Source organism: Propithecus coquereli, unplaced genomic scaffold (assembly GCF_000956105.1).
Source record: "Propithecus coquereli isolate 6110/MARCELLA unplaced genomic scaffold, Pcoq_1.0 Scaffold113, whole genome shotgun sequence".
NCBI classification, from domain to species: domain Eukaryota; kingdom Metazoa; phylum Chordata; class Mammalia; order Primates; family Indriidae; genus Propithecus; species Propithecus coquereli.
The window spans coordinates 5,034,878-5,046,687 of NW_012135303.1; the positions used below are offsets into that span (position 1 = coordinate 5,034,878).

The 11,810-nt window shown below is 38.3% G+C and overlaps 1 protein-coding gene across 3 annotated transcripts in view; it reads right to left on the bottom strand.

Moving 5' to 3' along the window:
* Positions 1–11,810, bottom strand: part of SPATS2L (spermatogenesis associated, serine-rich 2-like) — a 167,209-nt gene that overhangs the window by 146,574 nt on the left and 8,825 nt on the right. The gene's annotated exons all lie outside the window — the stretch shown is intronic.

An 11,810-nucleotide genomic window follows, 5' to 3' on the forward strand; every position in this document is an offset into this window, starting at 1 on the left:
CACATGAAATCTTGGCAATCAGGACACAAGGGAAGAATGCAGCCTTGAGGACAGCTACACATGCTTGGTCTGCCCCAGTCTGCACCAATGCAAAATCCAGGGTCCCTGTGTCCCAGGGGCCCACAGCCTGGGAAGGGGCAGGGTGTCATGCTAAGCTGATGGGGAGGATAAGAATGTGAAAAATAAGGCAGAAACCAGACAACTATGGGATGCTTGCGTTGGAAGTTAGCTTGGTTTTCTAAAAGCTAATAGCGTATGAAGAAACGAGAACTCAGCTGGTAACAGAACTACTTGAATTTCTTGATATACAGGATACCAATGCCATACTTTCAATTGATAGCAAGCTTTCCTTCTCTTTCTGTGTGTGTATGTGTGTGAGTGAGTGTGCATGTGCCTACTTCTATGGAAAACATTTACTTCTACACAAGATGCCGTGGAATTTATTTAAAGATCACACTTTGATATGTTTGCTTTCACAAAAACTCCTCGGAGGGTAATAATTTAGTGAATGTAACACTTCCATCACAAAGGAATTGATTTTAAAATATGCTTTTCAAACTTTTGACAAAAACAATTTTCTGATTTTCTTTATGCACCACAAAAGGCAAACACTGTTAGGCTGACAAAGTAATACATAACATGAGTTGTCAAATGAGATATTAAACATTCATGGATTTAATTTTTAATAAAGACTTTTAGACATGCCCCAAAATATTCATCAATCTTTGACATAGGAAGAAGCAGCATTTTGGTAAATTCCATCCCCCAATACAATAGAAATCAACACAAGATGTTTATGGTTCTTAGAAAGGGCAATGATGATATCTTTTGCAGAATGATTTACAGCATATGATTTTAAAAGGCACAAAATGGTCAAACATACCATGCATTATTTTGATAGGTTTTCAGGTAACGGATATACTGTCTTTGCCATGTTTCTACCAAAGTACTCTGTGCATGAGAGTCTATAGAAAATCTGGTTCCTAAATTGCCTCTGAAAGGGATTCCAAAAATGTCTTATGCAATGGCAACATTGCCAGAGTATGTGCAGAAACGTCAATGATGACAACTTTGAGGTGCTATGCTTATTTGGATATACAAATTATAGTTTTCTTAAGCCTGGAAAGAAAACAATTGAAATTTCAGTAGTGATTATCCCTGGGGTAAAGGATCATGGGTGATTTTCTTCTTCTTTTTTATAATTTTCTCTACTTTCTAAACTTTCTATAATGAGTGTGTTACTTTAATCATTTGAAAAAAATTTTTCTTCAATGTCATGATATGGAAAACAGCCTAAAATACTAAAAAGTGAAAAGGCTTTAGAATCAGACAAGTGTTCAGAAGGGTTCAAATCCCAGACTGTATCCTTTCTACCTCAGTGCCCTTTGATAAGTTACTCAGCAGCTCAAGTCTCACATTTCTTTATCTATAAAATGGGATAATAACACATGGATTGAAGCACCATTTTGCCTATTAGGGGTGAGATATTTTAAGTGCTTAGCATAGAGTAGGAGCCCAATAAATGGTAGTCACTCATCTAGTCAAAGAACACAGGGATGATAAATTAGGCTTTTCTGATAACAAACAGTAAATTTTGTTGGTGTTTATAAACTGATGCTTCAGTTTGTTCATTTGTTTACATAAATACTATAAGTTTGTAACAGGTAACTTCTGGAAATCTTCTAACAGTTAAAAGTCCAGAAAAAGTATAAGTAGAAATGGGCTTCTACCCCATTCTCCGTTCTATTACAATTATTAGATTATTAGATTCTTGGGTTTACTTATACCTGCCACTTTAGTTCCTGGGACCTGCTCAGAAACCCTCTGGTTGGGACAGGAGCTGAGAGAAGGATTAAAGCAGACCTATTTAGGGATAGAGAAAGAAACCACAGCTATCACAATCAAGCTCTCTTCCATGTTGCCATTCCTTATGATTAAAGCAAGCAAAATAAATTATGGAATTGCTTAAATGAGGGGTAAGGGACAAGATTATAGATTCTCTGGCTTTTCTCTTTTTTATGGCAGCTATGTTGATATTTTCATCCTATTCATCTGAAGGTAGTTCAATCAGTTAGGTTTATGATAAAAATATATGTACTCAACAAAATATGGCTGTTGGGGATATGTTGCCCTTGGATATATGTTGCGGCACCTTGACTACAGCAAGAAATATTGATTTAACTGGCTTTAATATCAAGTCAGGTATTTGTTGACACGTGGAAATGAAAAATATCAAAACCATGAAAAGCTTGATATATAGGTCAAATCCCATTTCAGCTCACTTCAAGGGACAGTCCCAAGTCTTCTGCTGTATTGGAACTGTGTTCAACTGATGCTTGCCCACGTCACAGATAATAGGGATTTTCATTATAACGGGATTTGCTACATAAATGAATATTAGTATAGATTTTTATGTAGTGCAATTTATTGTAGAAAATAGAGCAGGAAAAAAACCATTGCTACTTAAGCTCTCCCTTCTCTCAACTCTGGAAACACATCTCGCTTTTTACCTAAGGTTTACATGTTCTTTCCTTTTCGATGTCTCATTCCTCTTTGTTCCTCTCACAGTGCCTAGTGCAGAGTAGACACTCAGGAAATGAGCTAAATGAGTGCTCTGGTACCAAAGCAGAGGAGGAAAATTCAGAATATAAAATTTAGAAATTGACTCAAAATGAAAATAGCAAGCAGGGTTAGCCCTTAGCACCTAGCATGCTCAGGGAATCCTGGGACCAGCTGGTTGGCTCTCTGCTGCTAAGCAGTCACAGAGGCTTGTCTAAAATGTCCAGCACTTAGCTCACACATTCCCACCCCTGGAGAACTCCACAGAGACATTTCAATCATTAGTTGCCTGAAACACCTTCAAGGTCCTACAGTACAGCCCAAGCAAAGGTGGCCAGTGAGCAAATCCCATCCTCCCAAAGGACTCAAAGGGCCATTCACTATGACTGTCCGGGAAGCAGTAACAGCCAGGAAGGTTAGCCCATGGCAGCCCAGGGAAAGGGAATAAGTGCACCCCAGGGTTGGGATTTACTCTTGCAGCCAGACGGGAAGCAGTTTCTGAGCCCTTAACTACATAACCAGGCTGGGGGAAGACCCAAGAGAGACTTCCTAAAAGCCTGCATGGAAACTACCTGCCCCAAAGCTCCTAACTTCTCATTCCCTTTCTTTTTCCCCTCCAGCAGTATGATTACTTTAATGATCAAAGAGTCTCCTATAATTTTCTATAATGCAATCTTGTTATATTTTTTTCTACCTTATAGTCTTTTTCTTTGAGCCTTTTTTAATCAAAAGCTAAAATATGCATCAAATATACCAGTTTTGCTTCTATCTTGGAATGACATAATAGACCTAAATGTCTATTTCTATAAAGCCCTTTATTGTTTTCAAAGGAACCACCTATTGAAGCCAAAGGCACCCCCCTTCCCCATCAGAGGACTATGCCCTAGGAGTGAGCCTCTAGGCTTTGAGAGACTCTGAGCTAGGCACCAGGGGGTTCCAGGGCAGAGAAAGGGCCTGTCCATTATTATTGGATAAAGTATAAGCAAAGAGTTAAAAGGGTTGGTGAGGTTAGCTCAAGGAGTGGTATATTTTATAAATATTCACATTCTTCATTGGAAAATATTTTAAATGATAAATTGGCTCCTCTTAGAGTGGGATGACCTGTGGTCATTAATTAATAACGTAGAAACGAATCATGAAACAATTTTAGAGTTAGCCAGATGGCTTGCTTAATACATCTGATCATCCAAATGGCCTTTGTCTATGTAGTAGTCACTATCTCCATTTGAGAGCTCAAGGAGCTATGGCTCGGAAGACAGTAAAGCTCTTTGCCAGGGGTATGCAATGAAGCCACGTCTTGAATCCTATCTGTAGATCCTATGTCTAATTCTCTGTTCACACTTCTAACTACTCACTAGTTGTGTACAGAGCTCAAATTTAATTACTGGGCCCTTCCCACCTGCAAAACCACCATGGGGGAAACAGTTATCAACTAGTCAAGTTGGTCACCATGTTCTGTCAAGATCTAAAACCTTTTTAGCTATTGGGCCATGACTAACACTGTTTCTCCCTTGTAAGATCTAAAATGACTAAAAGAAAAGTGAAACAATCCTAAGACAAAAATGTGCAAACTCAAGGACTACAAAAATTCAAGAATTCAAAAACCAAAGACAGCTTTCTTTACCAGACAATAGCTAGTTATAAACTCTGCAACAAAGTACCTTTTGGATGTGAAATATTACTACTATTTTTTTCCATTTTTACTAAGACTTGAAACCTATAAAATGACAAACCAGGATTACCCTATTAAAAGACAACTTCAATTGTTCCTTTGTTCTAAGAAACTGTGTGTTAGGTACTGACTGGCAATACCTGTACCTTGATCTTCACATTAATTATGCATTTTTCCTACAAAATTGGCTGCCACACTACACCCTGTAAGTCAGACTTCAGAGCTGCCAAGAGAAATGTTCCAAATGGCTGACTTTTTAAAGACAACCTGTCAGTGCACCAAATAATTCTTTAGGGGTTTATTCCTGTATATTTTATGTCTCCCTTATACTTATACCTATACTAATTATTACAGCTCTTTGCTGATGTATCATCTTACAGCTGAGGCTAAAGATTTGTTTCCATGCGTCTCCTAATATACAAATAATGAAATGTACAATTCCTTTGACAGCATCAGTTTACTTAGGGTGTTATTGTTGCTTAATTCCTAAACTGATGTATGTGAAATACTCCGATTCCTTGGGAGATAAGTAATTCTAGCCTAGCCCATACAACTTAAATAAAGAGTTTCATATTTTTGACTAAATAAGTATTTTCTTCCCTGAGGCTTCTTTTCATCAAATAATCATATCAATGTGTTAGTTAACACCTTATTTTAATAAGGCTTGGTTCCAAAATTTATAAGAACATATACACGCAAGAGGTACTATACTAAGCCAAGTGTTCCAGCCAAATGTTCTTTTACCTGGCACCAAGTGACATTTTGTAGAAAGCACAATGGTAACTATTCATTCTGCCAGCCTCAAAAAGATAGGGATGAACTCCATGCCAGAATGGAAAAAGCTTAAGCTTTGAAATCAGACGACTGGCTTCGAATACCATCTCTACGACCACTATCTCTATGACCTTGAGCGAACTACTTTCCTCCCCTCAGAGCTGTCTTATCTGAAAAATGGGGGGAACAGACTTACCTCAAAGGGGCTGCGAAAGTTAAATGAGAATTTTGCTGTAAAGAACCTAGCATATAACCTGGCACATTAATAGACACTGAAGAATTGTTAGTTTTTTTTTCTGTCTCTCCATAAAATGCTATTAGTAATTCATTCTGAATCTGTTCTCTATGCAGGAAAAATAATGTAAAGGATATTAGCTGGGATGCTCTTTATGACAGGAAAGAATTGGAAATGGTTTAATCATAAATAAATGCCAATATTAAGGTATATTCATATATTGAAATTTATGCAATCATTCCAAATATTTTTCAAATAATATTTTATAACCAGGAAAAATTTGCCCTAGAATTTAAGTGAAAAAAGTAGAAAAGAAAACTTGTATAATAATAATAATAGTTCACATTTACTGAGCACATGCTATAGGCCAAGAACCACGCTACATAATTTATATGCATTATCTCATTACTTCTTGCAATAAACTTATTAGGTGCATGCTACTATTATCCCTATTTTATAGAAGTAGGAATTGAGGTTTTGAGAGTTTAAGCAATTTACAGTCACTACGTAAGTAGTATAGCCAGGACTTGAATCCCAAAGTGTCTGTTTCCAAAGCACTTTTAACTACTAGGTCACACTGATTCTTCAGTACAAATTTCCCATGTCTCCCTTGAGGCTACTTTAAAACACACAAATATATGCATGTACATACACTTACAATCACACAAAAATGTACACCTGGGAGGAAAACATATCAAATGCTAACAGTGACAATCTCTGGGTAGTGAAATTTTAGCTTTTATTTTTTATCCATTTCAGTGTTTTCCAAATTCAATGAGTATGCATTGTTACTACAATAAGAAAATTTTTTTCACAAAGGAAAATGTGTGTACACTTTGAAAAATATAAATTACTGCATAAATACTAGTATTTTCATGAAGCAATAGTTTATTCCTTGACTTATTATAGAGTTGGGTTTATCAGGACAACTATTCTTTTAAGTAATTTTTTTTTCTATTTAGTCCAAGGCAAAGGACATGTTTAAAAAAACTATTTTGTACATGAACACAACAAAATATAGTACAGAAAGCATTGTATGTGTTATTTGACAGATATTTGACATTAATATAAAAAGTCAAAAAATTTGTGTGAGGGGAAAAAAACAAAAAACCTCTTTTAAAATAATACGGAATTTTCTGCTCAGAGAAAACACATCCATTAGTGACATAATGCCATCAGTGCATTCTCTGTCATGGTCATGTTAGTGATACTGTCGTGGAGCCATTTACGTAGGCGCCAGCACACTGTTTGGACATGCCTCAGCCTGAGGAGTGTCTACCCAGGAGGCGTGAATATAACGATGTGTTGGAGTGACACCTAAAGAGTAATTTCCTGTCACCCTACCAATTCGTTTTAAGAGCAATGATTCCATAAAGAGAACTGAATGATGTACTAAATAGCTATTCCTTTCAACCAGACAAGTGCATATGAATTCAAATGATAGGTGAGATTTTATTTTACAAAATTACTTTTTTCTTTTAAGAGAAATTAAAAATAAGTTTATTTAGATAGGATTTTCGGTAAATTTTTCAGAGAAAAATTACTGCAATCTAAAAGTTACTCCAAATGAATCTTGTTCTTCATGATAGGGGTTCTATGAGTGACAGTAAGCGGGCCAACAATGACTGCATTACTAAGGCATTTGACCAAGTCTTTCCCAGACTATAGGTGACAGATTATCAAACTAGTTTAAAAAACAAAAAAAACTAACAAAATTCATATACTGATGTCAAGAAGTCTCTTGCGGAAAGTCACAGGGCTCTATCTTTGGCCTGTCTTAGTCAATATTTTTATCAAAGACAGAGAAAGTACCATATTCAAATACGCAATTGATAAATAAGTGAAAAGGTATCACTAATAAACTGAATTAGAAAATTAGAATTCAAAACTGTCTTGATAAAGAGGAAAAATAATTTGACAAAAAGAGAAAATTTAACAGGGATCAATGTAAAGTCCTCTAAATAGGCACACATGAAACTGCTCAAGTAGTGAGCAAGGGAGATGTGGCTTTGTAGCAATTGTTAAGAAAAAAGAGTTGGAAGTTTTATTTGAGTTTGTATATGAACTAGTAATGTGCTGCTCCTGATTTACAAAGAAGGCCAACAAAGTATTTGACTAGATTAATAAAACAAGGGTGCCCTGATGAAGGGAGTTAATAGCAGCCCTGTGTTTTCTACTGTTCAGAGCACTCAGGAGCAGGTGTTGCATTCAAGATGCCTCATCTCATCTCCAGGAGGGCATGGGCAGAGCGGTGGGTGCCCAGAGAAGTGTTAACAGGATGAGAAAGATCAGTTAAGAGAACTAGGACCACATGACCCTGAAAGGAGACAACTTCGAGGAGATACAATTGCTATATTTGAAGAGCTATCACACAGAAGGTGGGCGTTTATTTCTGTGGCATTCCAAAGGGTGGATGGAAGACCAATAGGGAAGCTGCGGGGAGGGAGATTTCAGGGCACCATGAGGAAATGGTTCTAAAAATATTTTTGTTCACTTGTGCTTAATAATGAGTATTGGTCCAACCACAAGTCAGACAAAGTCCAAATCTAAAGGGGCTTAATTAAGATCTAGGAGGATTGGCTGGGCGCTGTGGCTCATGCCTAATCCTAGCACTCTGGGAGGCTAAGGCAGGAGGATCACTTGAGCTCAGGAGTTCGAGACCAGCCTGAGCAAGAGTGAGACCCTCGTCTCTACAAAAACTAGAAAAATTAGCTGGGCATGGTGGCAAACACCTGTAGTCCCAGCTACTCCAGAAGCTGAGGCAGGAGAATCGCTTGAGCCCAGAAGTTTTAAAGTTGCTGTGAGCTAGGCTGATGCCACGGTACTCTAACCAGGGTGACAGAGTGAGACTGTCTCAAGAAAGAAAAAAAGAAAGACCTAGGAGTACTGCAGACGCTTTTAATTTCTTCTCAGTAACTCAACAAAATACTCCTAGCACATTTATTGTAAGCAATATCGCAATATGCCTCACCTTAATAAATGAGAAAAAAACTGAAAATTTAAATGCAACCCAGAAGAGTCCAGAAGGTGAAATTCTACAAAAGTTTGGAAATTATAAATTACTGTTGCCATGGAAACCTTAGTTGATCTCATCCACCGCAGCTGAGACAGTTCTTGCTCAGGGACGACCAGAACAATAAATGAGTTTGTATATTCAGTGCCACAAGCCAGCACTAAGTAACATTTCTAAATGGCTTTATTTTTAATTTTTGAGGCAGTAGATTTACATTTTCTCCTTGAGTGTCCATGATTTTGACATGACACTCAATCAAGACTATGGTATTACAGTGGGGTGACCAATTGCTTCAACAGCCGAGGAAGTCACTGGAAGCCCCATGCATGCACTGAACTCACCATTCAGATTTCACAGGGGAAATAAATGAGAAAAGACAAAGACCTGCCAGATCAGGACATGTGCAGTCACAGTAGCCAGCATGATATCTTCCATTTTCCCCTTTAAAAATTATAGGACTGCCCACATTCCTACAATAAACATTTGTCGATCAGAAGTGGCAGTATGTCAGATCACACTGCTTCACTGCTGTTTACGGCACTTCAAAAAATGGGTTTTCTCGGTTATGTATTAGCTATCATTATAATATATGAAAGTCAGCCCACACTGAGAACAACATTGCCTCCAATCAAAATCATTCTTTCCTTAGAATGCTAAAGCTTCTTCCCTCTTGTTGTAAGCAACAAAAGCTACAACAAAAGAACTTCCCAAACACTCACAGTTAAGGAAAGAATGGCTCCAACAAAATAAGTGTGAAAAATCTGTCCCTGGTGTCTAATTTGTGTATGAATCTTCCTTTTCAGGGTATTTTAGTGGCTTTCTTTATCTGTAATTTATCAGCAAAGAATAGAAATAAAAGTTTATTTTGATGGCAGTCCACCTGACTATTCAGGGATTCAAAAACCTGCTTTGTTAATTGTTATGCTATTGTGGCAGAGGATGTAAACATGCCTGTTTTCCATGGCTCCATGTTGTATCCATAATCTCAAATGAGTATTTTCACAAATGCAAACCATTAGGCAGGACTGGACTTAAGCAAAATGTGAAGGCAACTTCCTTCTGGTCCTTTTTCACCCTTGGCTGGGTAAAATCTGGGCCCCTTGACCCAGATTTCATATCTTCTTCCTTATCAGTCTCAGGAAAGGGTCTATAAAATTATTCAACCTAAGGAGTATAGGTCTAATAAATTTAAATTACCCCTTCCATGGCATTTGCATTTTAGGTCCTGGTGCTGGGAATTTTATATTTTATCTTATTTAGTCATAACAAAACAGTGGTATTATTAATTTCACTTCATACATGAGAAAACTGAGGTTCAGGAAGATTAAATAACTTGCTCAAATTCATATAGACAGCAATTGCATGAGTCAAAATCAGGTCTTTCAAGTACCAAAGCTTGTCGTCTTTTTCTTCTAAACCATCCTGGTCTTAGGAGAATAGAGTTTTTATGATGTACACTTTTACATATTAGAAAGCAAGAAAGAGAAAGTGTTGATATTTGAAGTGCCCTTTGCAATAGTGTGGATTCTGAAATCACACCACAAAGGCAGCCACCTTTCCAATCCATACATAAGACCGACCCTCCCAGTGGAGACAAAGACACAGATGTGTCATAATTTAAGAAAATCAGCCCTAGAGTTGCCTTCCCCTTTCTCCTTCCAAGTTGAACATATGGTACAAATGGGACCCAGAGACCAGTGAGGCAGCCAATTAATAAACAATGTTTGGTGTCAGGGGTCTGGAACCAGGGAACAGCCAGTATCCAGGCCAGTCATTCAATTCCACAAGTATCTATTTAGTTTCCTGACCATTGCTGATAGGTGTCAGTATTGAAGATGTCTAGAAGGGAGTAGCAGTGACCCAACCCTATGGCTCAGAAATGACATTATTGTCCCAAGAAGGCTTAGAGAGACAAGGCAGGACCCTTACCCAAAATGATCTGGGATTCCTACACACGAACTCAAAGTCAAGACTTGAGAATATAGGAGCCCGGTGCACAAATGAAAACTTGGTTACTCAGGAATGAGGCTGTGTTAGGGCTAGCTGGGTAAACTGCCTGGTCAGTCCGATGGTGAGTCACTAAGGTTCAGATGAAAGGGAGCTATATTCCCTTCGCAGAGGGTCAAAACTGGTCCCAAGTCATGCAAACACGGAAGAAATAACCACACCAGGGTGGTCACTACTCCTTTCAGGCCATTTTCTGTAGATGTATGACTTTCCAACTTTTATTTTTAGCTTAAGAACCTCTGCCCTGAATAAAATCTTATACAAATGCCTACTGTATAAAGCAAATACAAACAGCTGTCCAAGCTGAAACCCAGAAGGCAAGTTCTTCTCAGAACCAAAGAGTTCAACAGTATACAGCATGCAGACCACCACTGGAGAAGACACGGAGTCACACTGCCTATCAGACTTCACTGGAATCAAATCCTACTGGACTTTTCTCTCGATAGTCATGCTATCTTCCCATCACTTCCTCCACGAGAGTTTCTCCCTGCTGCTCCAACTCAATAAGCTCTGGTTTCCTATCAGGGGTTGGCTTCTCCACCGTGAACACATAAAGCTCTGCATATTTCCTAGGGCACTATCTTACAGGTCTTTCTGGCAGCCCATATGCCCTTTTGGGCCAACTGATCCACAGATAGCTGCCCTCAGTGTCTTAAGGCACAGCTAATTTCTGCAGAGCACTTAGTTTTTTGGCACATTGTTTTGTCTGATGTACGATGATTGTATGATGTGCATGTTATTGAGACTCAAGACTCATGGGTTCATTAACTTGCTCAGGATCCTAGAGCTGGATGGTGGGAGAGCAGGGACTTAGCTAACTGGGAAGGCACAGTGGCAGGAAAGGGGACCTCGGAGACCTGGGTCTCAGTGTTTTACCTGGTGCCTCACAAGTAGGAGGTGTCCAGGGAATGACTCTACTTTCCCTTCTCTCGCTCTTTCTATCTTAAATCCTCCCTCTGCCACACCAAAAGAATTCCTGCTTCCCACTCCTGATGGAGACTGGGTAGGCCCGTTGGACCAATGTGCTTGAAGAGTGCTTTCCACCCTGTGCACATGGTAGGCATGACTCCTGGCTGTAGCACCTCAGAATCTGTCTCTCCCATCCTGAATCTTACCCCAAACACTTTACACCTCTGGATTTAAGAAACTGAGCATCTGCTACTTCTCAATACCAATAGGGTTGACTTAATCATTCGAAAAGCTCATAGGCTTGGCTCACACAGGACGCATCTCCTTGGAATGAGGAGATGTTCTATAACGACACTGTCTAATAAAACTACAATGTGAGCCACACAAGTAATTTTAAATTTTCTAGTAACCATGTTTAAAAAAAGGTAAAAAGTGTGAAATTAACTTTAATAATATATTTTATTTAAAACATTGTTTTAACATGTAATCAATATTAAAATTTGTCACGAGGTATTTTACATTTTTTTCACATAAAGTCTTCATGCACTGAACTCACCATTCAGATTTCACAGGGGAAATAAATGAGAAAAGACAAAGACCTGCCAGATCAGGACATGTGCAGTCACAGTAGCCAGCATGAT